The sequence below is a fragment of the Chlorocebus sabaeus genome, chromosome 10 (genome assembly GCF_047675955.1).
Source record: "Chlorocebus sabaeus isolate Y175 chromosome 10, mChlSab1.0.hap1, whole genome shotgun sequence".
Classification (NCBI taxonomy): Eukaryota; Metazoa; Chordata; class Mammalia; order Primates; family Cercopithecidae; genus Chlorocebus; species Chlorocebus sabaeus.
The window spans coordinates 74721874-74741941 of NC_132913.1; the positions used below are offsets into that span (position 1 = coordinate 74721874).

At 34.0% G+C, this 20068-nt stretch overlaps 1 protein-coding gene across 2 annotated transcripts in view; it reads right to left on the reverse strand.

Moving 5' to 3' along the window:
- Positions 1-20068, reverse strand: part of CALCRL (calcitonin receptor like receptor) — a 102657-nt gene that overhangs the window by 41501 nt on the left and 41088 nt on the right. For both annotated transcript variants that reach the window (XM_007965579.3, XM_038001869.2), the window contains 2 exons: positions 2132-2222; positions 1791-1960 (listed from right to left, as the gene is read on the reverse strand). The gene's annotated coding sequence lies outside the window, so the exon portion shown is untranslated. The remainder of the gene's footprint in view (positions 1-1790; positions 1961-2131; positions 2223-20068) is intronic.

A 20068-nucleotide genomic window follows, 5' to 3' on the forward strand; every position in this document is an offset into this window, starting at 1 on the left:
TCCCGGGTTCACGCCATTCTCCTGCCTCAGCCTCCTGAGTAGCTGGGACTACAGGCGCCCGCCACCTCGCCCGGCTAGTTTTTTTGTATTTTTTTTAGTAGAGACGGGGTTTCACCGTGTTAGCCAGGATGGTCTCGATCTTCTGACCTCGTGATCCTCCCGTCTTGGCCTCCCAAAGTGCTGGGATTACAGGCTTGAGCCACCACGCCCAGCCGATTAATCATTTTTTTTAAGACATGGTCTCACTCTGTCAACAAGGCTAGAGTGCAGTGCCACGATCTCAGCTCACTGGAGCCTGAACTTCCCAGGTTCAAGCGATCCTCCCTCCTCAGTCTCCCAAGTAGATGGGTTACAGGTGCGGGCCACCACACCCAGCTAATTTTTGTATTTATAGTAGAGATGGGGTTTCACCATGTTGGCCAGGATTACAGGTGTGAGCCACCCTGCCCAGCAGATTAAAATAGATTAAAATTGCAAATGTTTAAAAGCATTATGGTATAAAATGTTAAGGAGCTTATAACATTTTAATTTAATTTAATTAGGCTTACAAACAGAAAAACTTCTTACAGATGATAGAGAGAGAGAGAAAGAAATTAGAAAACAACTTGCATTTTTTGCCTTTACCAAAATTGGGATCAAATTATAAAGGCATTAAAATAAAGAGTTTTCATGAACATAAACATTTTTTATAGCACATTTTATTATAAAGCTTACCTTTATTTTCTATAAGTATTCATCTCATTTTCAATTTTCTGACTGCTTAGTAATTTAAGGAAGGAAATTGTTCTGAAACAATTTCTTGAGAATCAACATCTGTACATCATAAAAATGTCCTTATAATTTAATAGAAATTATTCTTCACTACTGAAAATCAATTTTTTAAAAAATTAGGAAATAAAAGATTCCCTAAGTCATCTACATTATTGAAATAAGGTTTCAGGGAATTAAGTGTATCAAATAAAATGTTTGTTTGAATATTTGTAATACTAAATACAATTCCGAGCTAGTGAAAAATGGCCTCTAAAATGCTACCCACTGGCTTCCTAATTCTAAGAGACAAGAAATGCTGGAGTGTATTTCCAAATGCTTACACCCTGTGAAGTCCAGGAGCAACCTACTCTGACATATTGTCAGGATGTAGCCATATAATATAATATTCATTTAACTAAATGATATGGTTTGGCTCTGTGTCCCCCCCTAAATCTCATCTTGTAGCTCACATAATTCCCGCGTGTTGTGGGAGGGACCCAGTGGGAGATAAATGAATCATGGGGATGGGTCTTTCCACTGCTGTTCTCCTGATAGTGAATAAGGCTCACAAGATCTGATGGATTTAAAAATGGGAGTTTCCCTGCACATGCTCTCTTCTCTTGTCTGCTGCCATGATGTGATGTGCCTTTCACCTTCTGCCATGATTGTGAGGCCTTCCCAGCCACGTGGAACTGTAAGTGCATTAAACCTCTTTCTTTTGTAAATTGCCCAGTCTTGGGTATGTGTTTATCAGCAGCATGAAAACGGACTAATACACTGAACATGCAAACACTATTTTTAAAGGAGAGAAAAAATTTCCAATCAACAGATATTTGCCACTGAACTGTGAGCTTAGATTTAATTTTGTTAGGAAACTAGTAATGATTTTTATTAAAGGGCTAATTGGGAAAAAGAATTACAAAAACTTTTTTACATGTTCACATGTTTTGCTTATTATTTTTATTATGACATTCAATGAGAGCACACCATTAATTGTCACACACAATTTGTGCCATTGCTAGCCCTCGCCAATGACTCACCTAGAAGTTGTAGCAATCTTGTTTTATAGCAACCTTGTCAAGTCGTAGTTGACAAATTGAAGTTTGTAGCAGTCTTGTCAAGTTGTAGTAGTTTTCTTTTTAGTGGTAGCAATCTTTCAAATATTGTTTTCCCTTCTATCAGGTAGTCTGGGTTTTTATTATTAGATGATCTTGAGAAAAATATAACCAAAATATCATGAATCACTGTATTGATTTTAATAAAAATAGTGTTATAGACAGAAAACAATGAATCAAAGTTTCTTTAATTCAGTAATTAATAAGTTAATATTTTAGTTTATGTTACATTTTACCATGAGAAAATTTGATTTCCCAGTACTTACATGCACAATTGTCTCCAGACTCAAATCACATTTTCTTTTGGATCATATTTGACATTGTCTTTAAGAATTTCTTAAATTCAGGGGTCAAGACCTGAAATATTGATGAATGTAATAATTTAATATTATACTAATGACCAAAATTATTTCTATGATACATTAAAAACTTCAAAGAAAATACTGCTACTAAGATCACACTTTTATTGATCGATTCCAACTTTTAAAAACCTCTTTGCTTACAATATATTTGAGTTATTATATAGCATTATCAGAATCACAGCATGTGATGTTTCAATATGAATTAAAGATCTATGTTATGAGAACACACTTGGTCTAGAATGTACATATTTTCTATGAGTAAATAATTTTTAAAGAGTGATTATGTCGTTTTCACTTGAAAAATTGTTGACTTTAGATATTTACATTTTTTTCATAGAATTACTAAAATATTTTCCTCAGGCATTAGATAAATATTTCTTTATTTATTGTACCTATAGTCGTATAATTCCACAATCATTCTAAATTATACTGCCTTTAAAAATAAATTTTGTGTTTTAATCTTCTCAGTGGAGCTTTAATTATTATCAAGTATTAATAGCAAGGTGAAAGAAAGGAGGGTTGTTTTGTTTTGGTTTTTATTTTTGTACACATTTTTGTTGAAGACTTGAAAATAGTAAACAGACACAATAACTCCTAGAACTCTACTTATCATATTAATGATAATTTACTAGGATTTCTGTTAAAGAACAAAAAATTAAAGCAATTTACAATTCATTATTATATAATACTCTTACATGCACATTTCACCTGGAAGTGTGATCTATTTCCCTTGCGGATTTGGTTTCATATCTGATTTATCTTTGCATCCTTTGTGACTGACAGTTAATAAATGTTTACCATATATGTGAATGAGTAAATGAATTAAAACATGAACCAGTAAAGTACTTTAGGATCCTAAAGTCACAATCAAGAACACTGATAATAAGTACTAATTGTAATTTATCTTCTTAGAAAGTTTTAGATAGTGTTTGAATATGTACTGACAATGAAAATTGTGGGGGTGTTTCTTATATCTACATGTCTATTTTCTTACAAAATAAAATCCTGAAAACTATTCAGTTTTGAATTTTGTGGTTGCTTAGATATTAAATAAACAGTAGTTTTCTGTACTGCATTTGGAAGACATAAAAGTTAAGCCACATTTAAGGCATTGTAGTACATACTTGAGATATTAGTAGTTCATATTTTTCTGTATAAAAGTATATATATTTAAATATGCTAGTAACAATGTAAATAAATATTATTCTATTACAAATCAGATATGTTTTACAAAATAATTTTTTAATGATCTACACATGAGTCAGGATTAAATTTCCTTTAATATGCATGTGTAATCCAAATATTGAGGGGCAAAGTGCTTCAAAAATCATGTCTGAAGGTTTTCTAAACCCCACGTATTTGAAAAACATTTCACCCAACATGACCATTATTTTTGTTGCTTATCTAATAGACTTCAAAATCAGAGTCCCAAAAAGTATCTTAGTGAAATAGCTCTTAGTGGTAACTAAATCATCCTGGTATCAATAAACAAAAAGTATTCAACTCACAAAATATTTATTAATGCAAATAATTCCAATTTTATAGCTTTCCTTCTTTACCCTATTCCCTGATGATCTGGCAATTGTGCTACTAGGAATAAGGTTGTATTTTTCACTGTGTAAACTTGTGTATTCCTAATCAAGGGGGCAGGTATATGGCCCCTTGGTTTGTCAAAGATGGAGCAGCAATTTTAGGTAGCAGCCATTCAAACACATAGTGGACACCTGTACACTCCATGAGATCTAGTAATGACCAGTTCATTTGGTAGTGCAAGTCACTTGAGTCAACTACTTTGCAAAGGACCTATCAAAGTTTCCTTGCCAGCAGATACATGTGGTAGGTGGCAGTTATGGAAGAATCATCTCTTTCACCAAGAGGTCTCAAATTCCATAATAGACGAATCATGGCAAGGCATGTGCATAATGCCATTGCAAATATAGCTGAAAGTCAACTTAGATAGACTCTCATACTGGGAGATGAAATGATGGCATTGTTCTCAGGAGAAGTATGTTTAACTGTAATCCTTGGTTTCAGCTCATTGGTTCTCTGCATACTGCCTTTAATTGGCTGATTCAGCAAGTACTTCTCTCTATATAGTTAGCTTTTTCTAAATATATCTTCACGAAAATACAATTGATGCTAGTTGACCAAAGCTGTTAGGCAAATCATTTTTCATCTCTTTCAGATCTTGTTAAATTATTTACTGATAATTGAACTGTATGTTATATCATGAAATATAATAGTTTCCATTTAATTTTAAGGAGAGACCAGGCAAATAATGAAAAGAAGTCAAGTTAAGTGATTAAGCCTGCCAGAGGATTTTTCCACGTGTTCTAAGGTTTGTTTAGTACGAAAAGTATTTCAGAGTTGTGAAAGCTCTAATTTATACCGTTAAGTACATTTGTAATCATATTGGCACTGCTAGTTTGTACAGGCATTTTCTCTTCAAGAGCTGCTAGTTTCATAGTTCCTATAAGTACTATTTTATTTTCCTTTTTCAAAATTAAACAAAGTGTTTTATTACTAGAAATGAAATAATTTTCTTTATCATACAAAAAGAATTTTAAAAGCCCTTTATTTCAAAATGTTTTCCATGCTTTGGCCCTCAACATCTTCAACATTAAAATAAAAGTGATATATTTCATTACAAAAAGAACTCTGAAAAATAAAAATGTCTTAAAATCTGAAATAACTTTTGAAATATTACTGCCTAGTCACTCAAGAATTTATGTAACTTACCATTCTGGTTTTATTTCTTAATATATCATACATCTACAAAGGCAATTTTCCCAAATTCCCTCCAAGAAAATTTTCCCAAATACTTAAATTTAAAGAGGGCAATTTTCTTGACATATAATAGTGCAAAAGCATGTTTTATTGTACATAGGCATTAGAAACCAATGCGACTTAATCAATATTTATAAGAACACACAAAAAAATCCTGAACATGCATACCAGTGCCTTGCAAGCCTATTTCTCATTTTCTAAAATTTGTATTGTTCCTATACATACTTTCCATTAATTTATGTTTCTTTATAATAATTCTTATTTTAATTGAGTCGCCTAGCACTAATATTGAGTGTATGTTCACTCCAAGATTAAGCAAAATAATAACTTAATCTTCTATTTCAGTATTTTTGAAATACCTTCGATTTTTCAGGCTCTAAACCATACTCTGTTTTTCATTTATGTATCCATTCACTATAAAGTTGGCTAACAGATGTACTTTCTATACATATTCAATTTGCCATAAGGTTCACCAACCTGAACCTTTGTGTGAGCAAAGTTGAGCTGTGTGCTGTATGTTATATTACATGCTTTCCCTTACTTATGGCATATTAGACAAGCTACATACCTCTTGAATCAAAACAAGGAATAAACACTTTACTCCAATCCCAGTGTTCCACACTTGCATGGCAGAGGGAAACTTATTTCAATCATTCTACACAATCTAAGAAATGTCAAAGTGCAAGAGCCTGGTTAACTTATTTTTCTCACTGCTTATTTTTGGAAAAGCTAAGTCTTTGTGCTAGAATTGTTGTTGCAAGTTACTATCTTTACTTCCAATAGAGCCTTTTTAGACAGGATGTCACTCTGGCCCAGCTGAAATGTAGTGGTACGATCATAGCTTACTGGTGTCTTGAATTTCTAGTCTCAAGTAATCCTCCCAATTTGGTTTCCCGAATTGTTGGGATTACAGACATGAGCTCCTGCACCTGGCCTCAAATAAAGTATGTAAAAGAAATTCCAGTGTAAGGTTTTAGTGCCCACTTCAACCTAGCTTGGAATACCACTCACACTTTTAATATGTAAAGCAGCTAGTAAAACAAAACATAAAGAAGCTTCACTTTCCTGAAGACATGTTACTGATATAAGAAACTTAAGCTATATGTCCTCTTTAGGATGTCATTTGAGTCATGCATTATTTTTTAAGAAATTGAGTGAGCAGGTGCCAAATCACTGATGTAGTACACACCACATCCTCAAAGTGTGAGGTTGTGGGCCACCTGCATCAGAATCACCTCCAAAACTTGCTGAAAATGTTAAAATGGCCAGGGCCCACCAAGGACCCTCTGGAACAGAACCTTTTGGAGAAGAATTTAGGAATCTGCATGTTTAGTAGGCACCCAAGTAAATTCTTGGCCTGTTATACTTGGGAAAGCACAATATAAATATTTCATCCTCACTGGGACATGCCAAAACCTGAACACACTTGTATTTCACTGTTTCTAGGTAGTGGTGAGACTATTTTAAAATGAACTATAAAGTATAAATCAAGCAAAATGTTCAGTAGTGTTCCCAGGCATTATTAATGTCACAGAACTCCCAGAGCAAATTATTCAAATATCTATTTTAAAACATACCATGTAACCTTATAATTATTTCTTTATGTTTCTCTGCCATGAGATTGTGAGCACAGTAAGAATAGGGCAGGCAGCATATTCATCTCCGTGGCTACACACCCTAACAAAGCGATTGCATAAAGAGGGTATACAGAAAGTGTTTTTAAAGTAGATTACTTATAAAATAAATTCAATCATGTTGAAGAAACCTGATGTTTTTAGTTATTCCTAACCCTTTCAAGCCTATTATAATTTTCTGAGTCATAAAAAAAGACCAATGACTCGATTCTACTCCAAAAATTTCTGATTCAGGTCATCTTGCTTGGGGCCCAGGAACAAGCATCTTTTCAAGTTTCACAGGTGATTTTAATATATAGCTAGGGTTGAGGTTCCCTGGCATAGATAGAAGAATCATATGGCAGGCAGAATGATAGGCATACAAACATTTTTGTGCCCTATTCACCAGAATCTTTGATTACAGCTATGATTTAGGTTATGGATCTTAAAATAGAATGATTGACCTAGGTTATCTCGAATTATCCAGGTTAGTTTCAGATAATAACTTGAGCTCTTAAAAGAAGAAAAGAAAGGGTGAAGGGTCAGAGAGAGCAGCACAAAGGGAAGCAGAAAAAATGGAAACATAAGAAAGAGTTGATTCCTTGTTGCTGGCTCTGCTGTGGAGTCCACATGCAAGGACTAGAAAGTGGCCTCAAGCCAGCAAAGAGATGGGGACTTCAGTCCTACAACCACAAGGAATTGAATTCTACCAACAACCTGAATGAGTCTGGAAGCAGGTTCTCCCCCAGAGTCTACAAAAGGGAATGCAACCCTGCCATTACTTTTATTTTGACCATGTAACACTTGAAACAAAGAAACCAACCGAGCCAACAGAACTGACCAATAGAACTGTGAGATAGATAGTAAGTAAGTGTTGTTTAAAGTTACTAAATTTATGGTCATTTGTTACAGCTAGGATAGAAAACTAATAAAAATCCTTACCTGACAAAAATTACATTCTTTTTTCCATCAAACCGAAGTAGTAACTCTGCTTCCCAACTAGCCAGTCATTCCTCTTAACCTTACAATACATTCATCCTCCTGCAAGACAATCCCATTAGCTAGAAGTGGTTCTTCTAAGGTGCTTCTAAATTGCTGTGTAATTTTAAGAAAATTAATTCAACTATTTTCTGCTTGGTTTACTCAACTAGAAAATGAGTATAAAACTTGATCGTTAATTGAGTTTCCTGTTTTCTGTTGCATACTTATTAGAAGACATACACTAAAGTCAAAGAAATAGATCTTTAATGCCAGTTCTTATACACTTAAACTCCCTAAACTGATTCTCTGACCTGAAAATTTGCATAAAAGTAGTGGCTGTTTTTCGAAGGTTACTGTGACTGGTAAATGAGATAATGCCAATCAATGCCTGGCTAAATCAATGTTGCCCATAACTTTTATCATAGCTCACCTTGTAGGATTATTTCAAGTGTTAAATTACATGATTAGATATAAAACACTTGCTTAATCATAAATACACAAATTCTGTTAGTCATGGCAATAATAATGCTGACTGAACAAACCAGGCAAATCTAGCATGCAAACTGTGACTTGGCCAAAGTCACAAAGATGCTTAGGTCTGACTCCAAGCCCAGAACTCAGGTTTTCTGACCTTAAATTTCTACCCTTTGCCCTGTATCATACTGACTCAGACAATGGAGTTGTTTATTTGCATAAAGTAAAAGACATGTTTCTATTTTGCTTATTCAGTTATTTTGCTTAACCACCAGTTTTCTCATTACATGTCACTTGTACTCATCAAACACTTTTATACTTTTTCCCAACAAATTCTTCTTTCATTCCTCTTCTTAGCAATGTCATATTCAATTTTTTTTAAAAGCTTACATTAATAAGTGGCTTGACAACTCACACTTGCCATTCTGGCAAGGTACCAAAATAAAAACACATGTACTGTCTCATTTTTTAGCACTTTAAAAATGCATTTTAAAATGAAGAAAATTTCTTCTAGAAATTAAGTGTGTTATCCTACCCTATTTCTTGAGCATCTATTTTTACTTAGTTTGGTAGGGTGAAGGAAGTGAGATATAAGTTAAGATTTCTGCCCTTGATAAAAGTATTTATCAAGTTGGAGAACAGTATTCTACTGCTTTTGAGGCTTACTTCATTGATTTCAAACACTCTCCGTAGAACTCATTCACGAGGTTCTAGCGAGGGATGATTTTATCAAGATTTAAAACAGGAAGTTAATGTCTTCCTCACTCCTACCTCTGTCATTCATTGAACCTGGGCAAATTCCATGCCTTCCCAGGTGTTTCCTACTCATCAAATAAAGCATTAATTTTTGGGTTAATTCTTGGGTAAAGGATTAAAGGATTAATTCTTGGGTAAGAGTTCAAAATTTATATGAAAAGAAAAAAATGATTGTTATATAGAAACAGATTTTACTCCAAGTAACCTAAAGCCAAAATATCCTTAAAACCAAATCTCTCCTGACACTGTTTTGTTTTTGTTTTTGTTTTCCCTGTGGCTCAGGAAGACTTTGTGTATGTCTCCTCTTACCTAATAGCTCAGGGGAAAAAGTGAGCCATTTGGCTAGATAATTTTTCTCCCATTACTTGAGAATTCAGGGAAAAGATATCTAGACCAAAGAAAGAAGTAAATAAAAGAAAATAAATCACTTATCTTGCTCTCACCTCTTCATATATTGCCTCTTTTCAGAGCTATTCTTACTTTTGAAAGGCCATTCGAGAAAAGTCTAGTTCTCTCATCTCCATTGCAAAAAGTCCAAATTAGAAAAGCAAGCACACTTCTTCATTAGTCCCCTTTCCAGATGTCTCAGAATGGAATCTGGTAAGTTCACGTACCCTAAGCTAAACTTATCACCATCATCATTGGAACAGGCTTAATGTTCGTAGGACTAGAAATTAACATTTTCTGAATTTTGGCTACATTGAGTTTTTATCTTCTTTGCATTTAAGAGAAAGTCACTAAGCCAAGACTTTTAAATATACAGAGTAATCGAAATTATAAGACACATTAAAAAATGATCCAATAATACCTAAACTCAACAAAGTAATTAAAAAAAAAGAAAATTATTACACTTAAGCCATTAAATTCCTATGGATGACCTGGTATAGAAATTGCCAATTTTTAAAAGTCATTAAAAACTCTCATGAAAACTTCTAGAAAGTATTTTATTTTTGAAGAGATACCTAAAGTTAATTATAACTATTAAAATCCACATTAAAATTCATAGATAAGGAAGCTATGCTGTTAATATAGTCTCACTGGTTAATGACACAGTTTTTCTTTATCCAGAGCGATACTAAAATTTTTAAAGTAGTATCCAACTGATATTTAATAATTCACATAATGAAGGGATGATGTCTAATGCCAGTTACAAGTAGAAACAGTAGTTGTGGTGGTTATAAATATGAGTTAGACTTCTTGTTTTTAAAATCCAACTCAGTCACACATTAGCAAATTAAACAACTTCTTTAAGAATAGTTTTCTTGTCTGCAAAATAACTCCTAAACAAGAAAGCTATTTTAAAAATAAAATTAGATAATATAAACTTGTTAGACCTCACTAAATATTACTTATTATTATACCACATTAAAATTTTTGTAAATATAAGTAAGCGTATTATACATATTTTCATTTATTTGCTATAATTTCAATAGCACTGTATGTGGAAAACTAACACTATATTTCGAGGTGGTGGTCACATGCATCTTGAGTTTTTTTTATCTTCTGCAGAAATAATATGGTTATTTCCTTATTCTGTCATTTAAGTAGTTATGAAAATATCAAATAAAGTGAATTATAAGTATATTCCCAGATAGGATGTCAATCTAGTTAATATGACTGCACAATTACTAACGCTGAGCCTATATATAACCCAAAGCTCTAGCAAATTTTTTATAACATTGTAATCAAATATTGACTTCTTAAAGAATATAATGCTAAGCCAATTAAAAATAAGACATAGAACCTCCCAAATTTTACTTTAATTTTTTCTCTTTTATTTGTATAAATTGAAGGGATATAAGTGCACTTGTATTGAATGAATATATTGCGTAGTTGTGAAGTCTGGGCTTTTAGTGTAACAATCACCTGAATAATATACATTGTACCCATTAAATAATTTCATATCCCTCACCCCCGCTACAACCCTCCCACCCTTCTAAACCACCAATGTTTATTATTTCACACTCTGTGTCTTTGTGTATACATTGTTTAGCTCCCGCTTATAAGTCAGAGCATGCAGTATTTGACTTTTTGAGTTGTTTCACTTATTTTAAATTGGCTATAATAGACTTTCCTAACACTGTACTGGAACAACAAAAGAAAACATTGACTCTATGCTTACTTGCTTATTTAATGAACATTCCAGATTGAACAGTTGAATAACTATTAAAGAGAGATAATTTTGTGATTAAGTTTGGGACTTCACTTTACACTATAAAGTACTTACTCACGGGACTAATTTTCCCATTGTGGGCATAATTAGCCATTTTCCGGTGATTTTGGTCACCCTCTTTTTATTTGAAAGAGGCAAGCAGCCAAATCTCAGGCCAATTAGTAAAAGGTGGAAGGGAGCCTGAAAAAAATGCTTTGTACTTGATGGAACACTCCCCCTCCAGGAGATCTAATATGGAAAGAATTAATTGCTCAAAGAGCACTAAAACAAAACACATTTTTCTAGCTCTTTGGAATAAGAGCTTTATACCTATTTTCCTTCCACAAAGTCAGGAGTCAAATGCTATGTGAAATCATGTTTTGTTTTGTTTTTCCCTGTAACAATAAAATCAGAAACTATACAATTCTGCTATAATTTTAAGTTGCATACCAGTCCATAAGCAAAGTTATGATATTCTTGTTACATTGAGCTTTGCAATCATTCTCAAAATAAAATTTATATGGCATCTACTAGCACATTCCAACTTTTAGGAGGTAGAGGAACTCTGTTGATACTGTCTGTTTAGCACATCTTCTTTATTTCCCTTAATAAAATGAACCTTTTTCCCTATAGAGAATCCATTCTCTCTGGTTCAAGTGAGACCTCCCTCTTGACCACTGAAGTAGGAACTGATTGAAATCTGGTCAGACTAGCACAATCTCCTGATTAAATTTAGCTTGGTCATGGACATGTGTGGTCCAAGCAACACCACTGGAGTTCTCCCTGGGACTTTTGTATTGTTATTAGGGAAGCTTTTTCTTTCTGCTGGGGTTGCAAAGCAAGTAGGGTATGAATATCAGACTATTCTCATGCATCTTCCTATTATACAGAGAAAATGTTAAAAAATGCGGTCAAGTGAAGGCAATCAGCTGAGAGCTGAGGATTGGTGGAGAATCCAATAACATTAGAGCCCTTTAATTTGGCCATATTTGAAGGCAGATACAATTCTAGAAATCTTCACAAATTAGCCATTAAATTACATTGTATGCCTAACTGATTTATTTGGAGCAGTGTAGTGGAATAATCACTATGGGTGGAATAAGAAGGCTCCATTTTGCATTCTGACTGTGATTGAATGCCCTGAATATTCTTAGGTTAGTCACTTTGCTGGGTCTTCGTTTCCTGACCTGTAAAATGAGAAGACTTCAAGCACCTTTTCATCTTGTAATCTAGATATTTACAGATTGTTTTCTTTTTCACAAAAGAAGAGCATCATTGTTTATACCTGAAGCATATTCCATGCCCAGCCAATAGGAGTTCAAATCTGACTTTTTTATCCAAATACATCTATGGAGTAATTTTTTTTCTATATATGAAATAGTCAGCAGTATATGCTCTTGGATAATCCACAACTAATATGTACCTATGGCAAGATACTCATATCCAGCTTACAAAGTAAATGCAACTCTTAGATGAAAACATATCAGTAAATATTTGTCACCTCTGGTTAGGCAATGGCTTTATAGATATGACATTGAAAGCAAAAGTGACAAAAAACAGGTAAATTAGATGACATCTCAATTATAAACTTTGTGTTCAAACTATCAAGAAAACGAAGAGACAACACACAGAACGGGAGAAAAAAATTGCAAATCACATATGTGAAAGCGACTTATATCTAGAATATAGAAATAAAGCTTACGGCTCAATAATAAAAAGAAAAACAACCCAATTAAAAAATGGGCAGAGAAGATATTGAGTCAACCTAAGTGTCCATCAATAGATGAATTGATAAAGAAAATATGATATAGACACAAAACAGAATACTATTCAGCCATAAAAAAGAATGAAATCTTGTGGCATCATAGATGAGCTGGAAGGGCATTATGTTATGTGAAATAAGCCCAGAAAAGAAAGATGAATACTGTATATTCTCACTCATATGCAGAAGCTAAAAAAGTTGATCTCATAGAAGTAGGGTAGAATGCTTATTACTGGGGTCTGGAGTGGGTAACAGGGAGAGAGTGATGTGGAGAGGATGGTAAAAGAATACAAAATTACAGCTAGATAGGAGGAATAAGTTCTGGTGTTCTACAGACTGTGGAGTAAATACAGTTTAAAAAGTTTATATTTTCAAATAGCTAGAAGGAAAGATTTTTAAATGCCTTGAACACAAAAAACAATACAAGTTTGAGGTAATTGATATGCTAATGACTCTAACTTGATCACTACACGTTGTATTATTGAAATATCACCCCATAAATAGGTACAATTATTATGTGTCTTTTTTTAAAAAAATGATGGGTAAAGGATCTAACGAATACTCAGTAAGCTCATGAAGTTATTATGTGTCAATTTTTTAAAAAAATTAATGGGCAAAGGATCTCACAAATACTCTATCAGGTCATGAAAAGATGTTCAATATTCTTAGTCATTAGGAAAGTGCAATTTCAAACCATAATAAAATACCACTTCATACCCACTAGGATAGCTATAATAAAAAAGACAGACAATAACAAATGTAAAAAAGAATATGGGAAATTGTAACCATCATATGTTGCTCATAGGGATATAAAATAGTGTAAACCATTGATAAACACCTTAGTAGTTTTTCTAAATGTTAAACATAGAGTTACTATATGACCCAGCGATTCCACTTTTAGGTATAAACTCAAGAGAAATAAAGACAGATATCCAAACAAACGCTTGCACATGAATATTCTTAGCATCATTTATAATAATTAAAAGTGGAAACAACTCAAACATTCATCAGTTTGTGAATGGATAAACAAAATATGATATATTCCCTACAATGGAATATTATTTGGCAATAAAAAGAAAGGAGTACTTAATGCATGCTATCTACAGCATGAATAAACCTTGTAAACATCATGTGAAGTGAAAAAAGACAGTAAAAAAAGAAACATATTATATGATTCCCATTTATATGAAATATCCAGAATAGGCAAATCTATAAAGATGGAGGAGGTATTAGGGGTTACCTAGGACTCAGGGAGCATGGCAATGGAGAGTGATTGCTAATGGGTACAGGGATTTTTTTCAGAGTAATGAATGTGTTCTAAAATGATGGTGCTATATTGAGAATAAATAAAAACCATTGAATTGTATTCTTTTTTCGTTTATAGTTTAGGCTCAGAGAGTATATGTGCAGGCTTGTTACATGGGTGTATTCTGCAATGCTTAGGATTGGGCTTCTAATGATCCTATTGCCCAAGTAGTGAACATAGTGAATTGTACACTTTAAGTGAGTGTACTCATAAAGCGTATGGGTATGTGATTTATAGCTTAGTAAAGCTGTTTTTAAAAAAATAAGTGCCAAAAGGGCATGTGTATCTAAGGAAAGACTTAACACTGATCATTTAGTCTTCTCTCTTACCTCTCCTGCCTTCTTTAGTTAAGAGAGCGATGATATTCACATTGTAAAACAAAACACATTGAGCAAAGAACCTGCCTAGCTAACACAGCATATCATGCATGTAAATTCTGAATTGCTCCTTCAGGTGGATACATTATTTCATGTTCAACAACAAATTGATTCTATTTTATATATATAGAACTGCTCTGATTTGAAACACATACATTTTTCTTGAAATTTATTTTCAACAACCAATTTTTAATTCATGCACAAAATATTGTCTTTCCTTTGATAAGTAAATTTGAGTTTATAAAAATGACCATTGTACATAGTTGAGAGAAAAGATCTATATACATACTTAGAAAATTTCCCTTAATTTTATATAGGATCTATAATTGTTTATCTTTTTCTCCTGTCAGTGATTTCACTTTACAGATTTTAATTTCTTATAGGAGTGGAGTACTGACAATTTACATACAAAAATGTAGATATTTTATTATATTTGTGATTTGTGACATTTTAACTGTGTTATTACAAATAGAAACATAAAAAATACAAGAGAAATATTAGCAGGAAAAAATGTTGAACTTCAGTTTATTCTTGGAACTTAACCTAGGTTAGAAATTTTGCATTCTAACTATACTCCTTCTATGGAGCTATTACATGGTGAAAGAAAACTAAACATGGAAAAAAGAAATCGACTAAAGAAGGAAGGAAGAAAGGAAGAGGGGATGGAAGGAAGGAAGGAAGGGAGGGAGGAAGGGAGGGAGGGAGGGAGGGAGGGAGGGAGGAAGGAAGGAAGGAAGGAAGGAAGGAAGGAAGGAGGGAAGGAAGGAAGGAAGGAAGGAAGAAGGAAGGAAGGAAGGAAGGAGAAAAATCAACATATGTGTCTCAAGTAAACGCACACTTTAAAAAATTGTTATTTTTATTAAAAGCAAATAAAATGTTGATATACTACAATTTGTTTCTCTAGTGTGTCTCAATTTCTTACAAATATTAGATATAACTCCATCTTAGTACCTTTTACTATATTAATATATTCATTCATTCAAACATTTATTTAGAACCTCATATTCCCCAAAAGTTATATTAAGTTCTAGGGATCCAGAAATGCTAAACTTTCTGTTTGCAGAGATACTTAAAACTTTGTAGGGGTAGAATGATATGTACAAATATGAGTAATAAAGTATTATACGTACCCAATAAAATTGTATGTGTCTAGTTGATCAGCTGGAATAATGCAATTTACATGGAGGAAGTATATGTGTGTGTGTGTGTGTGTGTGTGTGTGTGTTGTGCGTGTGTGAGAGACAGAGAGAGAGACATCTACGTAGAGAATGTGTGGAGTGTGGACATACCAGGTGCTTGAGAGATGCAGGATACGTGAGAAATGAGAGATAAGGCTTTCCAATAAGACAGAAAAGCAAATTAATAGTACTTTCTGTTGTATTGAGGAGTTTTGATTTAATGCTCTAGGATAGATAGTTTCGTTTTGAATATCTACTCTGATTTACTGGTAGTGGCAGCCAGAACTGCTACACTGAGAAATGTTAAAATTAGTCTAGTCCAGTGAATCAGAAAGAGTCTCCTGATTCATTAACAATGTCTGCCATGGCAGCATCCTGAGAAGGAATGGCATGTATGCCATATATTTACTAATGCTGTTGCATAAAATGAATAATAATTGTAGGAAAATTATGCAGTAGAGCCATATGACAAGCTTTTCATTTTGGAAATATGAAATATGATGGTATTTGGAGGTGGGACTTTTGGGAGGTAATTGGGTTTAGACGAAGCGATGGGATTAACACCTTTGTAAAGAGAGAAAGAAAGAGATAGGTAATCTCTCTCTGCCTGCATGCATGCACCAGGGAGAGACGATGTGAAGATACAACCCGGAAGAGGACTCTCACCAAGAATTCAACCCTGCTGGCACCCTGATTTCAGACTTCCAGGCTCCAGAAATGTAAGAAATAAATGTTTGTTGTTTTACCCACCAAGTCTATAGCAATTTGTTACAGAAGACTTAAACTGATATGATGCAGAAAAATATTTAAAAATCAGAGTTATTTTAAAAGGTTCATGTATAAGGATGTGAGAGCTTAGCAAGTGCAAGTAACGTAAATGGATTCCTGAAATTCGTTGTGGGTATCTGAGTGGGTTCCGATCACTACTATAGGGAATACCATAGAATAAAAGGGATGGTCGGGAAATATCTGAGTGCAGTTCACACATCTTGAAGAAAAAAATTGTCCAGGAGGGTTTTGCTGCACAGTTCTGTAGATCAGCAAAGGAGGGCCTTGAAATAGAAGTTTCACACCCATCATCATAGGACACATTTGTAAGAAAGGTGACATTTTATTTCAAAACATTCGTGTTTAAGAAATTCAGAGTGAGTAACAAAGGTGAACTGGATAAAGGGTAGAGTTAGCTGGGGACAAGGAACTAAAAATACAAAGGCATGGGTACAGAAGTGAGCGCAGCTGTATAACTAGAGGTAAAAGGACAGGCCTGTGAGAAGCTTGAGGTCTTTGGGGAAATTAATGAGTGGAAACCTGGAAATGTGACTTCAGACATTTGCTAGACAAAGTACCATGAAGCACTCTATGAACTGCTGTAATTTTACACATACCAAACACAGCTTATTTTTAATCATTTACTCCTGTGACTAAGTCTGGGTTATAATTTAAAAATAGATCTTCCAGTGCAAAAGAAGTTGCACAGGAAGGAGCTCCTTGCTGAATTAAGCTGTGCTTAAGTGAGAACTGCCGCTTAAGAACAACACGTTCCCTGTGAAAAAAGATGGCAAATCCATTTCAGTGAGCCTAACCTTTACCAAGTGCTATTATCAACTCAATTGTATGTTTTTTCCTGTTTCACAAACATGTTCCCAAAAGACTTTTAAAATAGCTTTCTTTCCTGCTAAATTGTTGTGCCAAGCACTTTTTCTGATTTGCAGCCTTAACTGGACCAGGATGTGTTAAAAAAAAAAAAAAAAAATGCTCTGTCACGCTTGACAGAGTTTAATAGACCTTAACAACAACAGTGAAACATTTTCCTAACGTGACTGTCCCTCCCTCACCGAATCTTAAGATAGTGCATTTTTATCAAAATATGAAATACCCTGAAGAACCTAAGGAAGCAATAGTATCTTAAAAAGTTACTCTATTAAATCAAAACATCTAGTGAAAAATCTGTCCACCAAAGATTTTGTTTTCCTAACAAAGGGAAAAATGTCACTACAGAAAATAAAGTTTTTTATAAAAGTTAAAATCATCTAAAAAATTAGTCATATGAAATGGTTCCCTAGGTATCTCATAAATGCTTTTATTTTTTTGTAGAAAACACATAACCATAACATCCTGAGGTCTACCTTGGTCATTTCAAAATGAATCCCATGCATTGCTGGAGTATTTTTCTCAAACTGCAACCTGGCTTGTAGTTTACCGTGCGTGTCTGTCTTTGCAGTGAGGAGTTTCCTCACTTAAATTCCTTCTGAGCTGCAATAACAATGGCAATCTCAAAAGAAAAAAAAAATGACGAAAGTAAGTAAAAAAGAAACACCATCTGATGGACACTGGTGGAGGCTATGGCTAGAGAACTCACATGAATGAGGCTTTCTGGAGCAGGAGTCAGTATGGGTATCTGAATAGTATGCTGCTTTAGACAGCAGCTAACAACAATGAAAAATAATAGCAGTAGGGACTTGAACCAGAGGGGAAAAAAGAGCAATAGAAAGAGAGACACAGGCAGAGAGCACAGGTTTCACACGGAACGACTCCGGGTTTGGATACTAGGGTTTGGATACCAGCTGTGGAACTGCAGGGTTTACTAACTGGAAAGTAGGTAGAAACCTAACCTGTAAGTTTTACCTTCTGCAGCTCTAAGATGGAGTAATACATGTCTCATAAGTATATTGTGGGGGTTAAACGTAATAACCCACACAATTCTGTATCACAAGGACTAGGAAGCGATAACTGCTAAGTAAGTGGTGGTCTCTCCCCTGCAGCAGAAACGGAATGCCTTGGTTTGCTTTAATTGGCCTCAGTTAGAAGACTTATAATTTTGAGTAAAATTGTATGTGAACATTTAACAATGCCAACTTTCCCAGCTTTCTGTAAAGGAGGCTTTGTGAGCTCATGAACACATGGTAGGATTTTAACATATTTTAGCATGAATAAGGATGGGCACTGTCTCCAAAATCGCTTGTTTTCTCACCAATACTAATTGTCTCTGTATGCATAACACTCTGCTCTGTTACGGAGTATCTTTTAAATACATATGAACCCTCCCGTTTGAGAGTGGTAATAAACACCAGTGTTAAAGTCTCTCATCTTTTCTCATCATCCAGAGGACAATATTGTTAAGGAGGTGAAGACATTTATGTCTTGTCACAAACACAGACTCTAAAGTGACTTGCGTATTTGCATTATAACTCTTGATTTGTATTTGTTTAATCAATTCCTAGAGGAAGAGGAAAACCAGTGAAACTAAAGGTGTGGGATTCATTACCTGGAACTAGCACTAGGTTATTAGTTGGAGATAAATTTGTGCAAGGAGATAAAATGCAAATGGCTGAAACAGAAAGAAAGAAAAGTTTGCAGCCAGCAATTAAGCTCAGCAGAAAGTTTGGTAGTTTGGAGGAATGGCTGCTGTGTTCCTGAGATACTTAGCATGCAGTAACTAGGGAAAACACTTGAGAAATTTTGTCCTTATGAAGTACTTCCATTGGACTATTTAAGTCCTGTGTGTGTATACCTGTGTTGTCTGTATGTAGAGGGGTGTGTGTGTGTGTGTGCACGCACACACGCATTTACATGTTCATGTGTTTTAACCATTTGGGACAAGTCAATGTTGTGTCTGCTAGTATAAAATAGTACCAATATGGGGCTCTGAAGCAGCTGGGCTTTATCACCTCACTCAGAATGACTTGTCAAAACTTGACACCAGACCACCCAACCGCCATTCCCAACCAAGACAAAACGAAACAAAGCCAACCAACTAAACAGAAACACAAACCTGATATGTGGTATGTGAAAAACATCAGCCCATCATCTAAAATTGTTGTTTAAGCTCAAGAGCAACTCAAATAATGTATTGGCCTATAATATTGCATATATTTTGTTTTAACTCTATTTTATAAAAATTATTTGTAGGCAAACATGTTCTTTGAAAAAATGGAAGTAAACGTACTAGTGTAAATGTACAGAATATTCAATACACATTTCAAACTTAAATTTCTATAAAATATCGTCATCATAAAACATATCTTAGGTGAATTCTATCTCTGCAAGACGTAGAGCACCAGTTGGTGAGAAAAAGGGAAAGGCAAATACATAAAGAAAATAAAAGAAAAGGAAGTATTGAGAAATCTAGCTGTATATTTATTTATTTTTTATCTATGGTCTTTGTAACTAACCATTCCTGGTAATGCTGTGGTTGGCACTCAAAATAAAGATCCAATAATTGTTTGAAAAAAAGATGTGGTTTGGTCACTTTTTGCTGTGTACGTATGAGAAAGAGAAAAAGAGACAGAGAAAGAAAAAGAAGACAGAAGGACAGTCTTACTTGGTTTATTTTCTACTAGAATAGGAGTGATTGAGTCAACATTATTAAATACATACAAATTAACAAACTGAAAAATCTTTTAGATGTATGAAGAGCAGAATTTTGGAAAAAATAGAACTATTTTGTACAGTAAT